The 13,679-nt window shown below is 33.0% G+C and overlaps 1 protein-coding gene across 5 annotated transcripts in view; it reads right to left on the reverse strand.

Moving 5' to 3' along the window:
* The window catches only part of SGCZ (sarcoglycan zeta), a 395,300-nt gene that overhangs the window by 225,739 nt on the left and 155,882 nt on the right, over window positions 1-13,679 (reverse strand). The window contains exon 3 of one of the 5 annotated variants that reach the window (XM_068186810.1): window positions 5,196-5,227. The exons of the other annotated variants lie outside the window; for them this stretch is intronic. The gene's annotated coding sequence lies outside the window, so the exon portion shown is untranslated. The remainder of the gene's footprint in view (window positions 1-5,195; window positions 5,228-13,679) is intronic. 5 annotated transcript variants of the gene reach the window in all.

Here is a 13,679-nt window from a genome sequence, read left to right on the forward strand (position 1 = left end):
TATAAAAAGATTGACAGAGACCATAACACTGATAAAGAAAAATCAGCTTTTTGTAGTTTCAAGACAAAAGAAGATATTAGTTAAAAGATAGGATTTAGAAGTCAGTAGATCCAAGAAATCTTATTCTTGGTTTTTTGATCCACAGTGAAAAAAAATTCTACACCACAGCTGTGTAAGTTTTCTGTAGAATCACCACTGTTTCCACTATTTTCTTATCAGAGTCCCTCTTGTATTTACAAAGATTATTTCAGAATTGGCTCAGCAGTTAACATATGATTTAGAGAAGTAGCAGGAGGAAAAAACAATCAAGAAATGCTCGCAATCAAAACAAAATTCACAAAACTCCAAGAGTTCAGAAACATTACGATTATCTTTTTTCTTCACTTGTTTTATTTTCTTACTTAGTGGATCCGTCTGCCTAAGCGACAGCTTGTTCAAAATCCTCACCAGTCTTTTTTTAATGCAGACTTTTTAAAGAGAATACAAAGTCTAATCCATAATTATCAACCCTCTCAAGATACCAGTCACTACTAATAATAATTAAAAAAAAAAGCCTAGTTGAATTACCCTAAGATTAATAGTGATTTTGAAATAAATACAGCAGTCAAACAAACATGAGAAAAAGCATACAATGGAAAAGGAGAAATAAAAAGCATCTTCCCAAACACCCAGAAGCACTTACATTTCTTCAGCTGAAGTCTATTTTGGTTCCTCAATGTTTTAATCACAAAATTAGATGTCTAAATTGCAACACAGTCCTTTCAAAGAAATAGAACAGGCTAAATTTTCCTGTGAAAGCCTAAAATAGCAAATAAAGCACTTGAGCAAATTGAGAAAAAAAACCAAACTGTAACATGCAAACCTCAGCAATTTGGTCACCCACTATTTATATTCAGGGATTACTAAAACCAGGTGATATTTTAACCAACGTGATACAAACAGAATCTAAGTGTACTCAGTATCTGTTAATCAATTACCAATTGGTCATCTAAACAATGTAGTTTTAAAGTCTCTCTCAAAAGGAAAGAGATCTAGTCTAAAGGAAACCTTCTCCTTAGAGCATTTGCTAGCATCCTTCCTTTAGAAGAAGAAAATTTACAGAAGAAAAAAATCTTCACATTTTTGCAATCATCTCTTTGTTACACGACCTTACATTACTCCCCTTTTCCTTGACATTTTTTTCCCTGACCAAATTTAAAGGCAGAGATTTTATTTTACGACATCTATGGAAAGGAGTTCCCGCATAACTGCCATTCATCAGTGACAGAAAAGTCTGTAATATGTCCATCCAGAGAGACAGCTACTCCAGAGAACGTGGACTAGATACACATTTTATAGTCTGTGTAATGATGCAACACATCTTCAGAGTACCACCATAGTTTAACAGTCTGTAGAAAGCTCTAAGGATTTCATAGTCCCAAAAGGAAACATTTCAAAGCAGCAGTGTTAAGTCATTGCTTTCATAAGCAGAGATGTGACGTTACAGCTGGTAGTTAAAGGAAACATGGTGATTCCCAAGTGCTGAAGTTCTAAAACAAGATAATTTTGTTAATTTTGCAGTTGCGGATTTGGTTTCAACTACAGGAAAGAAAAAAGCACCAACTCCCTCTCTGAATGTTATGACAGTTCGCCCAGAAATACTTGCTCAACATTTTGTACCCAAAGAATCAGTCTAATCATGTCAGAAAGGCTAATTTAGTTTCCAGCCCTCAAATATAATTAAGGTCACCTTTTTTATTTGCAAAACACCAAAAAAAGGTTCTGTACAGTGATAATGAAGTTTTCCTAGCTATCAATAAGTTTACATGATCATTAATAAACCCACAACCTTTAAAATGTTGTGTCCAGCTAGCTAAAATGAAAAATTGAAAAATCTAACGTAAAAACAGTGCTTGTACATCATCCCTGCACAATGAAAACCATCACTTTCCAGTGAAAAAAACAGTAAGATTGATATCAAATCTTCCACCTTACACTACAAGGAGTAGCTGAGGTTTGTTTATCAGCTGGGGTTGCTTAGTCAGGAGAAAAAGATGATCAGGAGGGACTTTATCTCTCTCTACAGCTACCTAAAAGGAGGATGGAGTGAGAGGGTGTCAGTCTCTTCTCCCAGGTAATAAGTGGCAGGATGAAAGTAAACAGACTCAAGTTCTTCCAGGGGAGATTTAGATTAGATATTAGGAAAAACAAATTTGGAAAGGCTTTAAAAGCACTGGACCAGACTGCCCTGGGAAGTGGTAGAGTCGCCATCCCTGGTAGTGCTAAAATAAAGTGGATACAGCACTTGAGGGTGAGGTTTAGTGACGAACATGGTGGTGGTGCTAGGTTGACAGTTGGACTTTATGATCTTACAGGTCTTTTCAAACCTTAATGATTCTATGATTATAATAATATACTAAACAATCCTGTAAAGAAAATATTGTCCAGATAATTATTGTTTGCATGAAGATAATGACCATTGTGTCTCTGAATTATAATATTAATTAAAATAATTTACATGGTCAGGTTTTAAATTGTTTTTGCTGAAATAATTCCGATTCACTCAGTCATTTATACACTAAAAATAGTGTACCCACATAATTAGGTACTACAGTCTTGCACAACTGCGCTTTGGATAATATCTACAAAGGTGTTCTTAAATGTTTTGCACTTATTATTTTGCACAAATTAAAGGTATAATCCATCTAACAAACAGTATAAAAAATATTCTTTGCTGTTATCAGAAAAAATGTTTAAATGCTTTCAAAACCACCAAATATGAAAGTATTTGCTAAGAGCAAACTTTTCTGAAAACAAAAACCCTAATGTATGGCTTGTGCAATGAGTATATTTATTTTAAAACTGGGTTTATTTACAGACACATTTATTAAGATATGAATTTAAAGTGAAAGCTGTATTTTAAAACAAAAATTAAGTTAAAATCTACAAGTTCATGAACTAAACATTTAGACAGCTTCCACAGCTAACAGAATGCTCTGCTTTCTAAAGTGTTTAAGTGACATATGACTAGTTGGTACTTCAGAAGCATACCTAAGACAAAAACTATTCTCTCAGGAACACCACTATGTTTTATTATTTAAATAACTTTAACATTTCTAAAATTCATTGTCTTGAAACTAAGGCTTGTGAAAGACATTAAGGAATTCAGTCCAGAGTATTAAAGTAGGATAGTTCAAATCATTAACTTCCATAAATTTTACTTAATATTTGGCACTTTTCCAAGCAATCCACTGGGCCTCATAGCAATGCAATTGGCCTCAGAAATTCTGTAATAAGTGCTAAACAAATATGTTAATACAAATAATTTCTAAATAATATACAAAGTCATTTGTGTAATTACAAGGATAAGTAAATACAGACAAACAATCTAGAAATACAACAAAAAAGTTGTATGGTAATTGGAAATCAATTACTGCAGAGGATTATTTTTATTACATGTTTTCTATTATTAACAGAACTGTACCTGTATGAAAATGAATCAGAGAAACTTAAAAACATCATATTCATGGACTGATAAAAAAGATCCTTATAATTAATTTCCAAACATAAGAATCCATTATCGCTTCAAAAAGTTGCAGTTTCACAGATTTATGTGCACAAAATTAGATGCAATTTTACTTAAAATATAAATTTCAAAAAAACATCTGACAGCCTCACTTGGCTACAGTTAGTTACTAGACTTCAATGGTTTTGACATGTAGAATATTAGTTGAAAAGCAACAGCCTTGCCTTTGGAGACAGGTAGTGCTTTAAGCTAAACAGACGTCTTGTCTGGCTCTCTCTTCACTAATGTAGGACATCTTTTCCCTGAAGGCATTTTTGCAATTCATTAATCATTCTAACTGGAAAATTTCAAAGTTAAAGTTTTATGTTTATGCAAAGTTTATGTAGATCTAGGTACAGATATTGCTTTCAACTATTTAGAAATATAACTGGAGTAGTTTCTCGTGACTTCCAAGATCTAGGGAGCCCGACCAAAAGACAACAGAAACCAGTGCCATTTCTCATTGACCTCATATCCTACAAATAATGGATTATAAACATTTCGCCTCCTGAAAACAAAATCTGACTTCAAATGTCACTGTCTATAAGAACTTACTGTATTTTGCATACATTAAGGTAGACTTAAAGTTTCTTTATTATTTTAAATACGGACATAGAACTCTAGTGTTTCTTTAGCTTCCAAAGAGTCTCTGGGATAACAATAATAACAATAATTTATCACAGTTAAATTATACTTGAGTACATGTAATTCCATAAATGAAAGAAAAATGCTTATGGCAGAACTTCCATTTTACCAGCAGGAAAATAACTGGAATATACAGGGGCATAGAATGGCTAGTATCAACGTGTGAAAAAAATGGTCCTGTTTCCATTATGCAAAATCAGATTTAATAATTCCTTTTTAAATTTATATATTATATTGGGTTATCTATATTCTTTTTGTGCTTTCACATCAAAATAGAGATAAAAATCTACCTGACAAGCAGAATGGAAAACATTCAATTACCTTTTTCCAAGAAAACTGTTTCTCAATTTTAAAGACTCCTTTTACTGAATATTTCTAATGGTCATTGAGAAGATATAGATTCTTGGTGCTTTCTCAAAATTTGTTCTGTAGAGAGAAAAAATTTTGATATAGTTGGGAAGAACTCACACAGCCCAAATTCAAGCAAATGTCCTAGAATTTACCTCTTTCTGATAGCTGCCTAAGAAATCATCGATTTAAGAAAAAATTTATGCCAAAAAAAAACCCTTAAGAATTTTATGATGTTTGCAGCTTCAGAAGAACCAGTACTTTTTAGGTTTCATGCAGCCTGTGATCACTGGAATTTCACATATTACAGGACACAATTAAAAACTGAAATCTATAAACAATTACAAGAAAAAAAAAAGTAAGATTTCAAGCTGTGATTTCTATCATTAGGGCCAAAAAGTAAGGGGCTTGCTTTTGTTGGCCACTATAGCAAAAAAAAAAAAAAATAGAAATCGAAGTGACTAGAGAGTGAAAGAAACACTGAAGATGAATGTCAGTCAGTAACTGTGAAACCAAAGAAACAGATTCTGGATCAGATGCATTGTTGAGAAAATAGGTATTACCTAGATATTATATTGAGAAAATAGGCATATTGTTATTAGACTTTCAATTACATAAAAACTGCCTAGATGGGATATTAAAGATTTTTTTGCCTGACCTGTATTCATTCCTGTTCCAAATGCATGTTACCTGAAAATACAAAATAATGAAAAAAAATTTGTTAATTCTAATATTTAGCTAGTTAGAACCTCTACAGATTTCCTTTAAAAAACCTAAACATGGCCAGTAAAGTTGGTAGAATAAATAGGATGAGAAGAGCTGCTGAGACTTTGAACTTATTTCTGTCATAGTGAAAATTTACATTTCAATTAATTCATACCAGCGCTGTAATCTATTCACAGCTTTTAAAACCATTGAGACTTTTTCCTTTTACATTTTGTATTGAAATACCTTGATTAACTCCGAATTCCACAGTTACTTAACATAAAAGTCTTCCCATCAGTACTGCATAAATAAAAGGCTAGCAAAATCAGTATGATAACATCAATGACAGAATATATGTTTTTTATTTATACTTCAAGGGAGATATTTTAATAAATTAAATGCATGTCAGATTTTGTAAAAAACCTCTGCATAAACATGACTATATTTCTCCTTCTCTTCCTTCCTTTCTGCCTCCAAATGTATGCTCGTATCTATTTCCTTATTGACAAATTCTTTTTATTATAATGTTAATTCATTACATCACAGTTGATAGCATATACATGGAGGAGAAAGATAAGTGATGTATCTTGGTACCTTTTCCTGTGAAATTACATTAGCCTCCTGGGATACAGGATAGGATGAAGCTGCAGATTCAAAGATCATTACACTGCTTATAATCCTTTGTATTTGTCTCCATTGCTGCTAAACCTTTACAGAAAATCTAATTTCTCTGAAGCTGCATTAATGTCAAACCACCACTTTTTGTATGCCAGACTTCATGCCACCTGGCAGGTAATGCACAAAAGGATCTCATGTCAAACACAGGGAATTATAAAAAAGCTAAAGGTTTGGCATATTTGGCAAAGAATTCCACCAGTGCTCTGCTTCTAAATTACTATGGCATCTTTGCTCTTCTATTCTGTTTGCTTTTTATTGAGCAGAAAGATGAAATGATGAGCCTAAAGTACAGTCAAGGCTGTACTTTATCTTTCCTCATTTTCTTACCTACTGGGAGATCTTTTATGACTAATATAGGTAACTTTTTCACCTCCAAAACAGTCACTTTACAGAAAATGTACAGGACATGCCTAAAAAAGGAAAAAAAATCCAAGGACCAGCTAATATTCCAGTCAAAACAAAGCAGAAAACAGAACCTCTCTCCCTTCACACATCACTTTAAAACTGAAACAAAATCCCATAGAAACCGTGCAATGAATGAAAACTGTCTTCTCATTGATCTATTCCAGTGACTGACTGCTATGTCAATATTAAGCATAAGATTTCAGTTATAAACATTAAAAACGTACATATTTGTATTCTATAAAAGTACCAAAGACAGTCTGTGTGCTTCACTGGGTAGAAACAACATAAAAGACATGTTAGAAACAACATGAAATTTCATAAGAATTGTACTTTTTTACCTCCATATCTTTCTTTTGATGATAGCAAATAAATGCAGATCTTAAGGTTCTCTTCTGAACAGAATACTCAAGTGGTGTTTTATACTCTGTGCCAAAAAGAGGAATCCAACTTTCAGTCTAAACAAGAGGCTTTTACCATTACCAGGTGTCTTCAATAGAAAGACCACTGCAAAGTACAACAACAAAAAAAATCATAGAATGGTTTGGGCTGGAAGGGACCTTTAACAATCACCTAGTCCACCAGGCCCTGACCACAGACTGGGATGTTCTTCACTGGACCAGGTTGGTCAAAGTCCCATCCACTTTGAATTTTGAACATTTCCAGGGATAGGACACCCACAATTTCTCTGGACAATCTGTTCCAGTGCCTCAACACCATTACTGTAAAAAAAGTCTTCCTTAAGCTCAATCTAAATCAACCTTCCCTTACTTCAAGACCATTATCCCTGCTCTTACCACTACAGGGTCTTCAGCTTTCTTATAAGAGCCCTTTAGTACTGAGAAGCTGAAATTACATCTTTCTGCAGAGTTCTCTTCTCCAGCATGAATAACTCCAACTCTATTAATCTTTCCTCATAGGAGAGGTGCTCATTCTATCCCTCTGAAGTGCTAATTATTTTTGACCCAAGTTTTATGCATTTTAAGCTGGCTATCTTTCATCTATTACTCACATGATGATAATGATGAGTCAATCGTGTTATACTGATATGGTTTTCTCCATAAGGACACTTTCACTACAGTTTTAGCTTCTCTTATTAATGTTTGATATCTTCTTTCTTGGAGCAAGAGATATCTTTAACCGATGAAACTTGACCTATTGCATGAACATGTATGTGTAAGCTACTCTGAGCTAACCTTACAGTAAAAGAAAGGCATTCAAGTTATTAAGGAGGAGGTAGAGTTCATCTGCAGAAGATGTGTGAAGCAGTTCAGGTGAAGCATGTAGATATGGCACTTAGGGACATGCTTAATTGTTGGAGCCTATAATCTTGGGGGTCATTTCTATCCTAAAGGATTCTGTGATTCTAGAACTTCCTGATTCCCTTTACTGAATTCAAGCAAGTGTCAAGCTCATTAGCTTTCAGATGTTCAAAGAGCTAAGTCAAGAGACTACAGATATAAAGTACATGACAGGAAAATCTGACTGGGTATCAGGAAAAAAAAAATGACATGAGAATGGTGAAATAGTGGAGCAATGAAGAATTTGAATCCTTAAAACATTTGAAATTTGATGTGGGCTAGACCTACAGAGTCAGACCTAACTGCAGCTGCTATGACCAAGACGTTGGATAAGAGGACCTCTCTCCCATTCTAAGTCTATGATTCAATTTGCAATGCAAATTACAGGAACAGCTAGTACAAGCATTAGCTGGCAGCATTTCTCACAGGCCTCACTATACATCAAAGCAAAACTTCAAAACAAAGATCAAGGAATATTAAGTAGTTCTGTGACTGTTTCTTTCCAAGTGTCAGGTTATTTTCTTTCAAGTCAAATGACTCATCTATGACTGATATGTGTATGTCATGTCACCTCTATCAAGCACAGAAAAAGCTCAAGTCTCTTCATTAGCCTACTTTTAAAACTGAATTTTGCAAATTAATATGTAAAATATACACACATAAAACCACATTCTCAAAACAGATAAATTCAATTTATCTGGAAGAACTGGTTACTTTAGATACCACATAGCCAGTTTAAAACCCTTTCTGCACTGCAGCAAGTATTGAATTTTTTGTTTCTATACTTTCTTTTACTTCTGCATTTCAGTAGAAGAAACAAACCAAAGAACTCTAATGAATGTACAAGTAAAATGTTTGGAATGTCAGACACTAATACTGGTATTGTTCCACAAACAAAACAAGAGAATTTGAAGTAAACCAAGGGATCTAGTGTACAGAAATGCTCAGAGCTTCTACCTGGAACTAAAGCCAAGGTAGATGTTCTTGAACATACTGAAATTACATACTCATAACTGTAAGTAAATATTCACTGTTCCAGAAGGTATATTTATCTTCAGTTAGTACTTCAGACTTAGAATCCCACCACTCATACTTTGTCATGTACTATGAGAGTAAGGATGGAAATGGGAATCTCACCTTTCATGATACCATAAAAATAAATTTAGGATTGTGAAGCATTTGGGAACCATAAAGATAATTTTTATTAAAGAAAGGTAAGGCAAAATAAGCATTCTATATTAAGAGCACAACACAGTACTTAAAAATTAACGAGGAATCAGTCATGTACAGAGTAATCAAAAAATAGAAAAGAAATAGCACTTTCTCACTGAACTTTGCACATCCTATAAAGTGAAAATTAAAAAAAAAATAAAAATCCAAACAAGTCACCACAGAAATACTACACACATACAGAATAACATATTAAACACAAGGGAGAAAGATGCAACATAAGCTGATATACAGCTTGAATTATTTCCAATATTTCCTAACTCTGAAATACTTAGTTATATTATTTTGTTATCAGGGTGATTAAAAGGTTTTATTATATTCTTTTAATTCACTAATACCATTTACCTAGAAAAATATCTTCCATAACATGACATTTCATCACCACCTATTTTACTTAACTTTTAGCACTGATTCTCTACTACCTGGGATTATTTTTATTGTGAGAACCCCAAAATAATTACTATGCAGGCAGTAGACAGAACTTATATTAATATTGCTTCTCATCTTCTTAAAATTGCTGACTAATATTATCTTTCTGCATTTCAATCCTCACAGATGGAAGTAATACTAAATAAAAACTGGCACAGGCTTTATTCACAAATATTTAAGGACTCAGATCAAAGCCTTCAATTCTCACAGATGAAAAATTCAGTAATCCTTTTCAATATCTCCTACAAACCTACAAACAAGACAGCATCCTTTACTTTTTCTTATATACTTTTCTTATAACTCATTTGAAGAAAAATCTAGAGATGGATCAACTGAGCATTTAGAAATAGATTTAAATTCTGATGTCTTCAATATATGACTTCACTTGCTAAATCAATTTGTTAAAACTTTTAGATTAAACAAAATATATTTTCTTTAATATCAATTTTTCAATTTTACAACAATAATTGGACTCTAATCTGTTTGAAATTCTAAACAATTTTTTATAAATTATTTACCATTGCATGCATTAGAATACAAACTATTAATAAAAAATAGTTTTCAATAATGCTTTAAAGTATGCTTTTAAAATAAATATTTATGATAGATAGTTATAACTTAAAATTAATTTTCTTATGGACAGCTTCATTAATAAAAAAAATATCCTTACTCTAAAGCAGATTAAAACACTATTGTATATATGAAAAAAAACCAAAACTCTAGAAACACTAGCAATAGAAAGCCGTAAGGTTCAAAATGTCTCTAAAGTAGATACAGAAAGTAATAAAATATCACAGGGACAATCTGCCAATATCTGCCAATTGGGTAAGAAGCAGAAAAGAAAACAAAGACAATTTTTGAAACTGTTTCAATCTAATCTGCAGAAATACTGCATTACCATGACTGTGATTATGGTGCTAGTGGATAGTAATAAAAAAAGATCAGAATTAAGGTTATTTGACTGTCTTAATTAAAATTTCATCTAAATACATTCAAATGTCACATTTAATCATAAAAATAAATTTTCCAAAATAGTCAGCTTGACTTCTCTCTAAAACCTCTTTATCCTGTATTACTAATACCATATCAACTCAGCTTTTATTTTCATACAGTGAACATTTTGACTATATACAAACCCACAAATATTCACTCACAACTGGGTACAATTACCCAGACACCAAAGGTTATTTAATGTAATTCCAATTCTTTTCAGAGGTTTTCCTTTTCAAATTTCAATTAATTTTTTCAACTTCTAGCCAAAAGGATTAGTTGCTTTTTTAAATGTTACAATATACTTTTACCACTCAAATCTTGGTTCCAAAAGGCTGGGGTCAAGCGTGCAGGAGGAAGGGGGAAAGAAATTGGGCAGATACGGGAAATACAGACCTTGACTGGAAAATAAATGGCCTACACACCTACTGGCAGTTGCAAACTGAAAACAAGTGGTAGGCAATCCCAGTAAAGATTGGGGAAAATTCCCTTGCAGTTCATATTATACTGTGTATAAATAAATACAGCTTAAAATATCACTTTATTCAACATAGTAAATAAGAACCAAAGTGCCATGAAAGGCTGGCCAGAAAGCATTGCCTCTGCACTGATATTTCTTGGATTGTCAATCACAAAACAAAAGTTCATGCATGCTAATTAATTATGTGACTAATACATGATCCCACTGTAGGAATATTAGACAGGGAGTATATAGGTAAAACATTTGTCCAAAGAATACATTTAGAAGTTGCAAATGTTTTTTGAGAACCATACACATGTGCAGTCCCTTCTTGCCTTCATTATTAAGGTTCCAAAAAGACAGTCTTTTTGCCCAGAGATGCACGATAAATAAAAATTACAAGGCAAGATAAAGATTTTAGAATTTTGTCTTATTGAATTTATAGGTCCTCTCCTTTATTGGTGTGCTTTCTTTTAAAAGATCTAAAGCCTTTACTAAGTTGACTAAATTATTCCTAAAGGATCATTTGTTTTACCAAAAGCACATAGAGCTCTATAAAAACAAAAGACAATTAGGTAATTTACAAACCACGGAATGAAATCTGCTATTTATGTAAATCTTGCAGAAAAATATTTAGTGTGCATTCCCTGAAGAGGAGACCCAAGAGCTTCAAAATTAAAGGAAAATCTTGTAAAAGAAATAATGAAATAGCTGGATTCCAATTTCCACAGATGATAAAGCAGATAAAATTTTCTATTATTGACAGCTTATTTTTACATCAAATAAAAAATCCTTAGAATAGATTCTACTCTTAAACAAATAAAATGGTTTACACGATATTCTTACGATTCCTATTTAATAATGTAAGAAGACCCACCTTTATCTATTTTATCTACTGAAGCACAGCAATCTTTCTAAAAGTCACATGTGAAACAAGTTCCATTTTGACTTATATAATGAGAAAATATGATTACCATTTCTGAGTAAATCAATTTAGAAAAAATAGACACAAAAAACCCACATTATTTTTTTTTAGAAAACATCTTTTACTTAATATTTATGAGTTACTGATAAAAAATATTTGCTAAATTATATTTTCAAATCAACCAAACAAAATTGTAATGAAGTAGTTGAGGAAGATAAATCTCTGCAATTTTTTACTGGTTTACGGTATATATTGAAAATAAGAAGATGTAGATTCAGCTAATATTCAGCCCCGGTCTAATCTTCTGACTCCATGTTCATACATGTGATTTACAGAGGAATGCTGAAATAATCCCCTGATAGCTACTTCTGGAGAATATTTTTAGGATTGAAACAAGCTCATAGGCCATGGTCAAACAACAATTTTCATGTTTTGTTAAACCACAAGTCCCATTTCCAAGAACAATTTTTGCAAATTATGTCTAGTCTTAATGATTCATTATTCCTTTTATTTAATTACTGTGCATCATTTGAACTGCACTATAATAAAGACAACAAGATTTCACCCTGTGCAATGAATCCCTTCAGGTTTTACGTACTGTCCTAGCAAAGCCCATCAGGAACATCGCAGGACTCCTTTACAGAAACTGAAGAGGAAGAGCTCTTGTGTACCGCAATCAGAGGAAAAGTTACAGCTTTTGTCACTAGTTGTTTCTGATCTAGCAAAGTGCACAGAAGTCAGAATGGTAGCCTTAAAAGCGATAAATTGCAATTATCTAAATCAATGTTGCCTCTTTCACAGAACATCCCTCTGTGATGGTCTCTAACCTACTCCTCCCAGGAGCTGAAAGCCATAAAACGGAAAATAGGGCACTGCAGGTTGTGAAAGAGGTTGGAGTAGAATATTGTGATGTTTGGGTAGACAGGCAGGGTGCCTCTGCCTGATGCAAATCCATGAAACATGCCTTCACAGGAAGCAAGCAGAAGATATTTTACAAAGGGAATTTATAAAAAGAGGCAAGATAGCATATTATGGAATTTGAATTACTTTTCTGCTAAGCAGGCTAGATTAACATTATTTTTCAGAGGCTATCTTATAAATTACGAGCAATTTTTTTTCTTCCATTCTTATTCTGAGGAATCCTACTACTCCTCATTCAACACAACACATTTCTGAGCAAGCATTTCAGTTCTCAGTTTTAAGAACTTGTGTGGGAGTATCCACAGCTTACTGGTTAGGTTTTACAACGGAAAATTACAAACAGTGCTAAACATCTACAAATCATTGATCTTTGGACGGCCTGGAATTTTAGGGGAGAAATTAAAAGGGCTCTCTCTCAACTGGTGCTGTTCACAGTGAATAGCTCGTCAGGGAGACGTGCTGATTAAAACAAAAAGTATTTTTAAAGCAGAAATTCTGCAAAAATAATCCATCCAAAATTTTCAGCCCCCTGAAGGAGTAGGAGAATACACCTCTCAATTAAACTAAGGATTTACTAGGGCTTTCATACTCAGATTTCTAATGAACTTTACTTTTTTAATACTTAAATGACTGTGAGAAGATAATACATTACTTTTATAAGATTGTTTCTTTAGGTCTTTCCTCCTATTTTGTTCTGTCTATATCTTTGTTCCTAAATTCCAGCCAGAATACCTTTAATCCCCTAGCCTCTATGATAAGCCAGATCCAGGAAGAAAACCAAAAAACGCAAACAAAACCAAAACCAACCAAACAAAAAACCCAACAAACTCTAAGGTTTGGAGGTGAGAGTGCCTACAATACAACTACCCTTCTACATGCATTAAATTCACACTTAGAATACACACAGATTTCCTTTATACTGAAACATACAGACTTCCAGGGATTCTGAACAGGGGTCCCCCTCTTGGTTTTTCACTTTACAATCTTTCTACCTTTCTGTCTATGAAAGCACAGGAGAAGTATGGAAAAGGGAAAAATACTATGATACAGATACTATGACATATACAATGCAACTTAAGTCTTTAATACTAGAATGAATTT

This window comes from Anomalospiza imberbis, chromosome 4 (assembly GCF_031753505.1).
Source record: "Anomalospiza imberbis isolate Cuckoo-Finch-1a 21T00152 chromosome 4, ASM3175350v1, whole genome shotgun sequence".
Classification (NCBI taxonomy): Eukaryota; Metazoa; Chordata; class Aves; order Passeriformes; family Viduidae; genus Anomalospiza; species Anomalospiza imberbis.